Source organism: Ovis aries, chromosome 2 (assembly GCF_016772045.2).
Source record: "Ovis aries strain OAR_USU_Benz2616 breed Rambouillet chromosome 2, ARS-UI_Ramb_v3.0, whole genome shotgun sequence".
NCBI classification, from domain to species: Eukaryota; Metazoa; Chordata; class Mammalia; order Artiodactyla; family Bovidae; genus Ovis; species Ovis aries.
This window is the reverse complement of record NC_056055.1, coordinates 199042962-199056154: the sequence shown is the minus strand read 5'-3', so window position 1 is coordinate 199056154 and position 13193 is coordinate 199042962. Positions and strand designations below refer to the sequence as shown.

The 13193-nt window shown below is 40.2% G+C and overlaps 1 protein-coding gene across 9 annotated transcripts in view; it reads right to left on the bottom strand.

Moving 5' to 3' along the window:
* The window catches only part of CCDC150 (coiled-coil domain containing 150), a 99035-nt gene that overhangs the window by 17995 nt on the left and 67847 nt on the right, over positions 1–13193 (bottom strand). The window lies entirely within an intron of this gene.

Genomic DNA, 13193 nt, shown 5'->3' with positions numbered 1-13193 from the left:
ATCAGTTCAGTTCAGTTCAGTCGCTCAGTCATGTCCAACTCTTTGCAACCCCATGAATCGCAGCACACCAGGACTCCCTGTTCATCACCAACTCCTGGAGTTCACTCAGACTCACGTCCATTGAGTCGGTGATGCCATCCAGCCATCTCATCCTTGGTTGTCCCCTTCTCCTCCTGCCCCCAATCCCTCCCAGCATCAGAGTCTTTTCCAATGAGTCAACTCTTCTCATGAGGTGGCCCAAGTACTGGAGTTTCAACTTTAGCATCATTCCTTCCAAAGAAATCCCAGGGTTGATCTCCTTTAGAATGGACTGGTTGGATCTCCTTGCAGTCCAAGGGACCCTCAAGAGTCTTCTCCAACACCACAGTTCAAAAGCATCAATTCTTCGGTGCTCAGCCTTCTTCACAGTCCAACTCTCAAATCCATATATGACCACTGGAAAAACCATAGCCTTGACTAGACTGACCTTAGTCAGCAAAGTAATGTCTCTGAAATATATATAAACTCTTAAAATCATGACAATAATGAACAATTTCTATTACCCGGAACTTCCCCTATGCCTTTTTAGTAATCAAATCGTTTTCTCTCCCTGTTCCTACATGTCCACGCAAGGCTTCCACTGACCTATTTTCTGTCACAATAAATTCATTTTTATTTCCTAGAATTTTATATAAATGAGGTATTTTATGTACAGTAAGTCCCCTACATACAAATGAGTTCTGTTCTAAGAACGTGCTCATAAGTTCAATTTGTTCTTAAGTCTGTTAGTCTTGGTACCCAACTAACACAACCAGCTATGTAATACTGTACTTTAATAGGTTTATAACACTTTTCAGACAATACATAAAAAACAAGCAAACAAAAAACACTATTAACCTTACAGTATAGTGCCTTGAAAAGTACAGCAGTACAACAGCTGGCATACAGGGGCTGACTGGCATCAAGTGAACAGGTGAGAACTGATTGGAAGAGGGAATGGAGGTGGGAGATGGTTAAGAGTTGAAGGATCACCAGCAAGAGGAGACTGAGGGCACACTGCAATTTCGCTCATGCTGGACACTGATGGCACAAGTTCTGGTTACTTGCTAGATTCATTTCCAGCTACCCTCTTGAAAAAATGATCCAGTGACATCTGGGTAGTGTTAGTCCCTCAGTCGTTTCTAACTTTTTGTGATCCCATGGACTGTAGCCCGGCAGGCTCCTCTTTTCATGGGATTCTTCAGGCAAGAATACTGGAGTGGGCTGCCATTCCCTTCTCCTGAGGATCTTACTGACCCAGGGATCGAACCAAGGTCTCCTGCATTGTAGGCAGATTCTTTACTGTCTGAGCTACAGGGTCATATAGCTCTTTGGCAGCACTGGACTCTTTGGTAGCACAGCCATGAAATTAAAAGATGCTTACTCCTTGGAAGAAAAGTTATGACCAACTTAGATAGCATATTAAAAAGCAAGGACATTACTTTGCCAACAAAGGTCCGTCTAGTCAAAGTTATGATTTTTCCAGTGGTCATGTATGGATGTGAGAGATGGACTATAAAGAAAGCTGAGCGCCAAAGAATTGATGCTTTTGAACTGCGGTGTTGGAGGAGACTCTTTAGAGTCCCTTGGACTGCAAGGAGATCCAATCAGTCCTTCCTAAAGGAAATCAGTTCTGAATATTCATTGGAAGGACTGATGCCGAAGCTGCTACTCCAATACTTTGGCTACCTGACGCGAAGAACTGACTCTTTGGAAAAGACCCTGATGCTGGGAAAGACTGAAGGCAGGAGGAGAAGGGGATGACAGAGGATGAGATGGTTGGATGACATCACCGACTCAATGGACGAGTTTGTGTAAACTCCAGGAGTTGGTGATGGACGGGAGGCCTGGCATGCTGTAGTCCATGGGGTCGCAAAGAGTTGGACATGACTGAGCAACTGAACTGAACTGGACTGTATTCTGAACAGCTGCTGCAGACTTCCAGTACCAGTCTACACTTGAATCCTGTGCCTTCTCAAATAGAACTAACCTTCATGACTGGACGTGTGAATGCAAGTTTGAAAGTTCACAACTTGAAGGTTCATATGTAGAGGATGTACTGTACTCATTTTTGAATGGTTTGTTTTATTCAGCACGGTTAAGATTCACTCAATCTGGGAGGAGGGAAAGATGGCGGAGGAATAGGATGGGAAGATCACTTTCTCCCCCACAAATTCCTCAAAAGAACATTTCAACGCCGAGCAAACTCCACAAAACAACTTCTGTAGGCTGGCAGAGGACATCAGGCAACCAGAAAAGCAGACCATTGTCTTCAAAAACATGTAGGAAAAAATATAAAAGACGAAAAAGGAGACAAAGGAGGTGGGGAGGGAGCTCCGTCCCGGGAAGGGAAGCCTGTCCCGGGAAGGGAATTTTAAGAGAGGTTTCCAAACACCAGGAAACACTCTCCCTGCCGAGTCTGTGGCGAGCCTTGGAAACACAGAGGGCAACATAACAGGAAGGAAAAATAAAGAAATAATTAAAACCAAGAGATTACAAGCCCACCAGTAACTCCCCCAGCGGAAAAGCAGCACAGACGCCTGCATCCGCCATTGGGAAGTGGGGGCAGGGCAGGGACGCGCGGGAGGCACGGGCTGCAGTGCTTTGTAAGAATCGGGCAGGAACGCCCCACGCGCAACCAGAACGATCTAACTTGGGCTAGCAAACCAGACTGTGGGATAGCTACCACGCGAAAAACTCGAACATAAGACACCGCCAGGACTGAGCACAGAACAAAGGACGGAACGGAAAAAGCCGGCTGCAGACCATTCCCCGCCGGGGACAGGCAGCCAGAGCCTTAAGGACTGGAAAGGGGCAATTGCAGACCCGGAGAGACTTTACGTACCTAACTGCAAGCAGGCTCCTTTGCTAAGACTTCTGGGGGTGCTGGACAGTCACAGTCTGTCTCACGGGGTGCACCAGCGGTCCACCCAGAGAGCTGAGCGGCAGCGGCGAAAAAGGTGACAAGCCGCGGCGATCGCGCTCGCCAAACTCCTGAGCTACTCGGACCTGGGAAGGGCACAAAGCGCAGTCCCAGCCGAATCTGTGCCTCTGAGGGCTGCCTGAGGGCCGAACATGAGCGGCTTGGACCGGGGAAGTGCACGCAGCCTAGGGCCGGCCCCAGACGGTTCCCGGCTGAGCATCGTAGAGCCGGAGTGGTTTGTGCGCCGCGAGAAAGGACAGGTCAAGCGGGGCAGAGATACTGTGTGCACACGACAGTGCTATTTGTTTGCAGCATCCCCCCCCCCCCCCCCCCCCCCACAGCGCGACTGAACTAGGGAGCCTAAAAAACCAGCAAACAGAAGAAGTTAAACAGAGGGAACCACCTTGGAAGTGAGCCCACACGGCCCATAACATCAGAGAAGAGCCAGATTTATTTTTAATATTTTTAAAATCATTCCTTTTTCTTTTTTTTTGCTTTTTGCTTTTTTTTTTGCTTTTTTTCCCTAGCTTTTTAAAAAATTGTTAAGTCTTCTATTTCTCCTCTAATTTTTATTTCTATAACCTAGTATTACTATTTAAAAAAAAATTTTTTTTTTTTTTTAAGGCAAACACCATATATACTCTTTGGATGGTTGTTGGTGTTTTGTTTTGTTTTGCTTTTTTTATTTGTTTTTTAATAATTCTTTTTTTTTCTTTCTTCCTTTTTCCTTCTGCTTTTCTTTAATATTGTATCTTTGAAAATCCAACCTCTACTCCAGATTTTTAATCGTTGCTCTTAGGTTTTTGTTGTCAATTTTGTACATTTAAAAACCCAAACTTCACTACCCAAGTTTACCTGAGAGCGAGATTACTGGCTTGACCACTCTCTCCTCCTCTGGACTCTCCTTTTTCTCCACCAGGTGCCCTCTGTCTCTTTTCTCCCCCATCTCTTCTCTACCCAACTCTGTGAGTCTCTGTGTGTTCCAGACGGTAGAGAACACCCAAGGAACTGGTTACTGGCAGGATTTGTCTCTCTCCTTCTCATTCCTCTCTCTTATCCTCCTGGTCACCTCTGTCTATTTCCTCCCTCTCCTCTTCCCTGTATAACTCTGTAAATACCTCTGAGCGGTTCAGACTATAGAGCGCACATAAGGAAGTGACTACTGGCTAGCTTGCTCTCTCCTCTCTTGATCTCACCGCATCTCATTCCAGTTACCTCTAACTACTCCCTCCATCTTCTCTTCTCCTTGTAACTCAGTGAACCTCTCTGAGTGTCCCTCAATGTGGAGAAACTTTTCATCTTTAATCTAGATGTTTTATCATCGGTGCTGTATAGATGGAGAAGTCTAGAGGCTACTGTAAAAATAAAACTGAAAGCCAGAAGCAGGAAGCTTAAATCCAAAGCCTGAAAACATTAGAGAACTCTTGAATTCAGGGAACATTAAGCAATAGGAGCTCATCAAATGCCTTCATACCTACACTGAAACCAAGCTCCACCCAAGGGCTAACAAGTTCCAAAACAAGACATACCACGCAAATTCTCCAGCAACACAGGAACACTCCCCTGAGCCTCAATATACAACCCATTACGGGTCACTCCACTGCACTCCAGAGAGAAGAAACCCAGCTCCACCCACCAAAACTCCAACACAAGCCTCCCTAACCAGGAAACCTTGACAAGCCACTGATAGAACCCCACCCAAAGTGAGGAAGCTCCATAATAAAGAGAACTCCACAAATTACCAGAACATAAAAAGGCCACCCCAAACGCAGCAATATAACCAAGATGAAGAGACAGAGGAATACTCAGCAGGTAAAGGAACAGGAGAGTTGCCCACCAAACCAAACAAAAGAGGAAGAAGTAGGGAATCTACCGGAGAAGGAATTCCGAATATTGATAGTGAAAATGATCCAAAATCTTGAAATCAAAATGGAATCACAGATAAATAGCCTAGAGACAAGGATTGAGAAGATGCAAGAAAGGTTTAACAAGGACCTAGAAGAAATAAAAAAGAGTCAAAATATAATGAATAACGCAATAAATGAGATCAGAAACACTCTGGAGGCAACAAATAGTAGAATAACGGAGGCAGAGGATAGGATTAGTGAAATAGAAGATAGAATGGTAGAAATAAATGAATCAGAGAGGAAACAAGAAAAACGAATTAAAAGAAACGAGGACAATCTCAGAGACCTCCAGGACAATATGAAACGCTCCAACATTCGAATTATAGGAGTCCCAGAAGAAGAAGACAGAAAGAAAGATCATGAGAAAATCCTTGAGGAGATAATAGTTGAAAACTTCCCTAAAATGGGGAAGGAAATAATCACCCAAGTCCAAGAAACACAGAGAGTTCCAAATAGGATAAACCCAAGGCGAAACACCCCAAGACACATATTAATCAAATTAACAAAGATCAAACACAAAGAACAAATATTAAAAGCAGCAAGGGAAAAACAACAAATAACACACAAGGGGATTCCCATAAGGATAACAGCTGATCTTTCAATAGAAACTCTTCAGGCCAGGAGGGAATGGCAAGACATACTTAAAGTGATGAAAGACAATAACCTACAGCCCAGATTACTGTACCCAGCAAGGATCTCATTCAAATACGAAGGAGAAATCAAAAGCTTTACAGACAAGCAAAAGCTGAGAGAATTCAGCACCACGAAACCAGCTCTCCAACAAATTCTAAAGGATATCCTCTAGACAGGAAATACGAAAAGGGTGTATAAACCCGAACCCAAAACAATAAAGTAAATGGTAACGGGATCATACTTATCAATAATTACCTTAAACGTAAATGGGTTGAACGCCCCAACCAAAAGACAAAGACTGGCCGAATGGATTCAAAAACAAGACCCCTCTATATGCTGCTTACAAGAGACCCACCTCAAAACAAGGGACACATACAGACTGAAAGTGAAGGGCTGGAAAAAGATATACCACGCAAATAGAGACCAAAAGAAAGCAGGAGTGGCAATACTCATATCTGATAAAATAGACTTTAAAACAAAGGCTGTGAAAAGAGACAAAGAAGGCCACTACATAATGATCAAAGGAACAATCCAAGAAGAAGATATAACAATTATAAATATATATGCACCCAATATAGGAGCACCGCAATATGTAAGACAAATGCTAACAAGTATGAAAGGGGAAACCAACAATAACACAATAATAGTGGGAGACTTTAATACCCCACTCACACCTATGGACAGATCAACTAAACAGAAAATTAACAAAGAAACGCAAACTTTAAATGATACATTAGATCAGTTAGACCTAATTGATATCTATAGGACATTTCACCCCAAAACAATGAATTTCACCTTTTATTCAAGTGCTCATGGAACCTTCTCCAGGATAGATCACATCCTGGGCCATAAATCTAAACTTGATAAATTCAAAAAATCGAAATCATTCCAAGCATCTTTTCTGACCATAATGCATTAAGATTAGATCTCAATTACAGGAGAAAAACTATTAAAAATTCCAACATATGGAGGATGAACAACACACTTCTGAATAACCAACAAATCACAGAAGAAATCAAAAAGAAATCAAAATATGCATAGAAACTAATGAAAATGAAAACACAACAACCCAAAACCTGTGGGACACTATAAAAGCAGTGCTAAGAGGAAAGTTCATAGCAATACGGGCATACCTCAAGAAACAAGAAAAAAGTCAAATAAACAACCTAACTCTACAATTAAAGCAACTAGAAAAGGAAGAGTTGGAGAACCCCAGAGTTAGTAGAAGGAAAGAAATCTTAAAAATTAGGGCAGAAATAAATGCAAAAGAAACAAAAGAGACCATAGCAAAAATCAACAAAGCCAAAAGCTGGTTCTTTGAAAGGATAAATAAAATTGACAAACCATTAGCCAGACTCATCAAGAAGCAACGAGAGAAAAATCAAATCAATAAAATTAGAAATGAAAATGGAGAGATCACAACAGACAACACAGAAATACAAAGGATCATAAGAGACTACTATCAGCAGTTGTATGCCAATAAAATGGACAACGTGGAAGAAATGGACAAATTCTTAGAAAAGTACAATTTTCCAAAACTGAACCAGGAAGAAATAGAAAATCTTAACAGACCCATCACAAGCACGGAAATTGAAACTGTAATCAGAAATCTTCCAGCAAACAAAAGCCCAGGTCCAGACGGCTTCACAGCTGAATTCTACCAAAAATTTCGAGAAGAGCTAACACCTATCCTCCTTAAACTCTTCCAGAAAATTGCAGAGGAAGGTAAACTTCCAAACTCATTCTATGAGGCCACCATCACCCTAATACCAAAACCTGACAAAGATGTCACAAAAAAGAAAACTACAGGCCAATATCACTGATGAACATAGATGCAAAAATCCTCAACAAAATTCTAGCAATCAGAATCCAACAACACATTAAAAAGATCATACACCATGACCAAGTGGGCTTTATCCCAGGGATGCAAGGATTCTTCAATATCCGCAAATCAATCAATGTAATTCACCACATTAACAAATTGAAAAATAAAACCATATGATTATCTCAATAGATGCAGAGAAGGCCTTTGACAAAATTCAACATCCATTTATGATAAAAACTCTCCAGAAAGCAGGAATAGAAGGAACATACCTCAACATAATAAAAGCTATCTATGACAAACGCACAGCAAACATTATCCTCAATGGTGAAAAATTGAAAGCATTTCCCCTAAAGTCAGGAACAAGACAAGGGTGTCCACTTTCACCACTACTATTCAACATAGTTCTGGAAGTTTTGGCCACAGCAATCAGAGCAGAAAAAGAAATAAAAGGAATCCAAATTGGAAAAGAAGAAGTAAAACTCTCACTGTTTGCAGATGACATGATCCTCTACATGGAAAACCCTAAAGACTCCACCACAAAATTACTAGAGCTAATCAATGAATATAGTAAAGTTGCAGGATATAAAATCAACACACAGAAATCCCTTGCATTCCTATACACGAATAATGAGAAAGTAGGAAAAGAAATTAAGGAAACAATTCCGTTCACCATTGCAACGAAAAGAATAAAATACTTAGGAATATATCTACCTAAAGAAACTAAAGACTTATATATAGAAAACTATAAAACACTGATGAAAGAAATCAAAGAGGACACTAATAGATGGAGAAATATACCATGTTCATGGATCAGAAGAATCAATATAGTGAAAATGAGTATACTACCCAAAGCAATTTACAAATTCAATGCAATCCCTATCAAGCTATCAGCCATATTTTTCACAGAACTAGAACAAATAATTTCAAGATTTGTATGGAAATACAAAAAACCTCGAATAGTCAAAGCAATCTTGAGAAAGAAGAATGGAACTGGAGGAATCAACTTGCCTGACTTCAGGCTCTACTACAAAGCCACAGTCATCAAGACAGTATGGTACTGGCACAAAGACAGACATATAGATCAATGGAACAAAATAGAAAGCCCAGAGATAAATCCACACACATATGGACACCTTATCTTTGACAAAGGAGGCAAGAATATACAATGGAGTAAAGACAATCTCTTTAACAAGTGGTGCTGGGAAAACTGGTCAACCACTTGTAAAAGAATGAAACTAGATCACTTCCTAACACCGCACACAAAAATAAACTCAAAATGGATTAAAGATCTAAATGTAAGATCAGAAACTATAAAACTCCTAGAGGAGAACATAGGCAAAACACTCTCAGACATAAATCACAGCAGGATCCTCTATGATCCACCTCCCAGAATTCTGGAAATAAAAGCAAAAATAAACAATTGGGATCTAATTAAAATTAAAAGCTTCTGCACAACAAAGGAAAATATAAGCAAGGTGAAAAGACAGCCTTCTGAATGGGAGAAAATAATAGCAAATGAAGCAACTGACAAACAACTAATCTCAAAAATATACAAGCAACTTATGCAGCTCAATTCCAGAAAAATAAACGACCCAATCAAAAAATGGGCCAAAGAACTAAATAGACATTTCTCCAAAGAAGACATATGGATGGCTAGCAAACACATGAAAAGATGCTCAACATCACTCATTATTAGAGAAATGCAAATCAAAACCACAATGAGGTACCACTTCACACCAGTCAGAATGGCTGCGATCCAAAAATCTGCAAGCAATAAATGCTGGAGAGGGTGTGGAGAAAAGGGAACCCTCCTACACTGTTGGTGGGAATGCAAACTAGTACAGCCACTATGGAGAACAGTGTGGAGATTCCTTAAAAATTGCAAATAGAACTACCTTATGACCCAGCAATCCCACTTCTGGGCATACACACCGAGGAAACCAGAATTGAAAGAGACACATGTACCCCAATGTTCATCGCAGCACTGTTTATAATAGCCAGGACATGGAAACAACCTAGATGTCCATCAGCAGATGAATGGATAAGAAAGCTGTGGTACATATACACAATGGAGTATTACTCAGCCGTTAAAAAGAATTCATTTGAATCAGTTCTGATGAGATGGACGAAACTGGAGCCGATTATACAGAGTGAAGTAAGCCAGAAAGAAAAACACCAATACAGTATACTAACACATATATATGGAATTTAGGAAGATGGCAATGACGACCCTGTATGCAAGACAGGGAAAGAGACACAGATGGGTATAACGGACTTTTGGACTCAGAGGGAGAGGGAGAGGGTGGGATGATTTGGGAGAATGACAGTCTAACATGTATACTATCATGCAAGAATTGAATCGCCAGTCTATGTCTGACGCTGGTGCATGGGGATGACCCAGAGAGATGTTATGGGGAGGGAGGTGGGAGGGGGGTTCATGTTTGGGAATGCATGTAAGAATTAAAGATTTTAAAATTTAAAAAATAAAAAACTAAAAAAAAAAAAAAAAAGATTCACTCAATCTTCTGCATGTATCAACAGTTCTTCCTCCCTGTTGCTGAACAGTATTCTGCTAGACACTGGAGTTGTTCCAGTTTTCTGTTCTGTTCAGTCGCTCACTCGTGTCCAACTCTTTGCAACCCTATGGACTGCAGTATGCCAGGCTTCCCTGTCCTTCACCATCTCCTGGAGCTTGCTCAAACTTATGTCCATTGAGTCAGTGATGCCATCCAACCATCTCATCCTCTGTCATTCCCTTCTCCTACCTTCAATCTTTCCCAACATCAGGGTCTTTTCCAACGAGTCGGCTCTTCACTCAGGTGGCCAAAGTATTGAAGCGTCAACATCAGTCCTTCTAATGAACATTCAAGGTTGATAACCTTTAGGATTGACTGGTTTGATCTCCTTGCTGTCCAAGGGACTCTCAAGTGTCACAGTTCGAAGGCATCAATTCTTTGGCATTCAGCCTTTCTTATTGTCCAGCTTTCACATCTGTACATGACTACTGGAAAAAACATAACTTTGACTGTATGGACCTTTGTCAGCAAAGTAATGTCTCTGCTTTTTAATATGCTGTCTAGGTTTGTCATAGCTTTTCTTCCAAGGAGAAAGCGTCTTTTAATTTCATGGCTGCAGTCACCATCTGTAGTGATTCTGGAGCCCAAGAAAATAAAGTCTTTCACTGTTTCCCCATCTATTTGCCATGAAGTGATAGTTTTAAGCTATTACAAATAGAACTGCTTTGAGTAGTTGTATACAAATCTTTGTGTAGATATAAACTTTCATTTATCTTTGGTAAATACATAGGGGTGGAAGAGATAGGTCATATGGTAGTAATTTGTTTCATTTGAAAAAAAAATTGGCTGCACCAGGTCTTAGTTGTGGCATGTGGGATCTAGTTCCCTGACCAGGGATGGAACCCAGCACCCCTGCATTGGGATTGCAGAATCTTAGTCATTGGACCACCAGTGAAGTCCCCTGTTTCACTTTTAAAGAAACTACCAAACTCTCTTCCAAAATGGTTGATTTTACACTCCCTTCAACAATGTATGAGAGCGCCTCCATATCTTCACTAACACTCGGTACAATCAGTTTTTCAATTTTAAACATTCTAATAGTATGTGGTTGGCTTCCCAGGTGGCACTAGTGGTAAAGAATCCACCTGCTAAGGCAGGAGAAGCAAGAGATGTGGATTGATCCCTGGGTCCAGAAGATCCCCCCGAGGTGAAAGTGTTAGTCGCTCAGTTGTGTCTGACTCTCTGTGAGTCCATAGACTGTAGCCCGCACTAGGCTCTTCTGTCCATAGAATTCTCCAGGCAAGAATACTGGAGTGGACCGCCATTTCCTTCTTCAGGGGATCTTCTCAATCCAGGGATCAAACCTGGGTCTCTCACGTTACAGGCAGATTCTTTACTGTCTGGTAACCCATTCCAGTATTCTTGCCTGGAAAATTCCATGGGCAGAGAAGCCTGGAGGGCTATAGTTCACGGGGTCATAAACAGTCGGACATGACTGAACACACACACACAATAGTGTGGGGCAGTATCTCACTGCGTGTTAATTTGCATTTCCCTAATGCCTGATGTTTAACATCTTTTCAAATTCTTACTTATATCCATGTATCTTTTTAGTGAAATACATGTTCAAATACTTTTCTTCTTTTTCCAAATTGCTTCCTTCTGAGTTTTGTGATTTTAATAAATTCTGGAGACAAAACTTTCATCACATATGTGATTTGCAATTGTTTCTTCTCCCAGCCTGTAATTTATCTCATTTTCTTAACAATGTCTTTGAAGAGCATAGGCCGTCATTTCTCTTTTTTTTTTCTTTATGGATCATGCTTTGATGTCAAATCTAAGAAATCTTTGTGTAATTCCAGATTATAAAGCTTTCTTCCAATGTTTTCTTCTGGAAGTTTTATAGTTTTAGGTTTTACCTTTAGGGCTCTCATCCATTTTGAGATAATTTTTCTATACGGTAAGAGGTACAGATCAAAGGTATTTTGGTTTTTGTTTTTGCATGTGATATACAATTGCTTAAGCACCCCTTGCTGAAAAGACCATCCTTTGTCCACTTTTGCTTTGGCTGGGAGATTTTTCACTTTATCCTTTTGATACAGTGAAAAATCTCCCAGCCACCCAGTCTCCTTTCTTGAAAATAACATTCCCAATTTATTATAATTCATTTTAGAGATACTCTTTGCAAAGGTGAACACATATTTATATATTCTTCATCCTCCCAACCCTTTTGTACACAAATAGTGAAATATTTTGTATACTCTTCTGAACCTTGTTTTAACCTATGTTATGATTAAGATATTTATATATTGTATATTTAAATATCTAAAGATATTTATATATCTTATGTATCTGAAGAGAGATATATATATATAAAAAATATGTATTTATATATCTTAATACATCTTATATATTGTGTTTGTGTGTGCTAAGTCCCTTCAGTCATGTCCAACTCTTTGCGACCCCATTGACTAGGCCACCAGGCTCCTCTGTGAAAAAGTGAAAGTGTTAGTCACTCAATTCTGGTTTTTTTGTGTTGTAACCCCATGGATTGTGCCTGCCAGGCTCCTCTGTCCATGGGATTCTCCAGGCAAGAATACTGGACTGGGTATAGCCATTCCCTTCTCCAGGGGAACTTCCCAACCCAGGGATCAGACTCAGGGATTGAATCTAGGTCTCCTGCATTGTAGGCAGATTCTTTACCTTCTGAGCCACCAGGGAAGCCCAAGAAATAAACGTAAACAAAGCCAAATTGTCCTTTGTGGGAAGAGGGTACTCCAAACATCAACAAAGAATGCCTTTTCCCCATATCTCCCTCAATATTATACTTCCCTATAACTTTTAACGTGTAACATTTAAAATACTTTTTCTGTAGGGATCCAAGCATAGTACAGAAATACTAACTTAGACGTTTTGAAAACCTATTGAATGGGAAAAGTACATTAGAAGAACATAGTGTTTACAGTTTTACCAGTGTTTATATAAATTTGAAAAGGCTGCTAGCCAAAGTACTTAACAAAAGTATCTAAACATCAGTTAACTCTAAGACAAGTTATAGTACTTTCTGTTTTTAAATAGGAAACAAAGATAGGTGCTCTAGTAAGTTTTTTGGGCGAAATATATGCCAGCATCCAAGATATTAGGGCTCCTATTTATGTACTTCTACTTTAAAATCAACCTTTATCCACACATTTTACTGTAAATGTTAAGATTATTAACATACTAATTTTTAAGAAATAGAAAATTAGATTTAAAAAATCTCAATGGTTAGTGTTAAGCCAAATTGGACATTTCTGTGTCCAAAAGTATGAGATAGCTAGAATGATGGTTTCAATCTACATTAGTCTATCCTGTTTGTGAAGAAGCTTGTT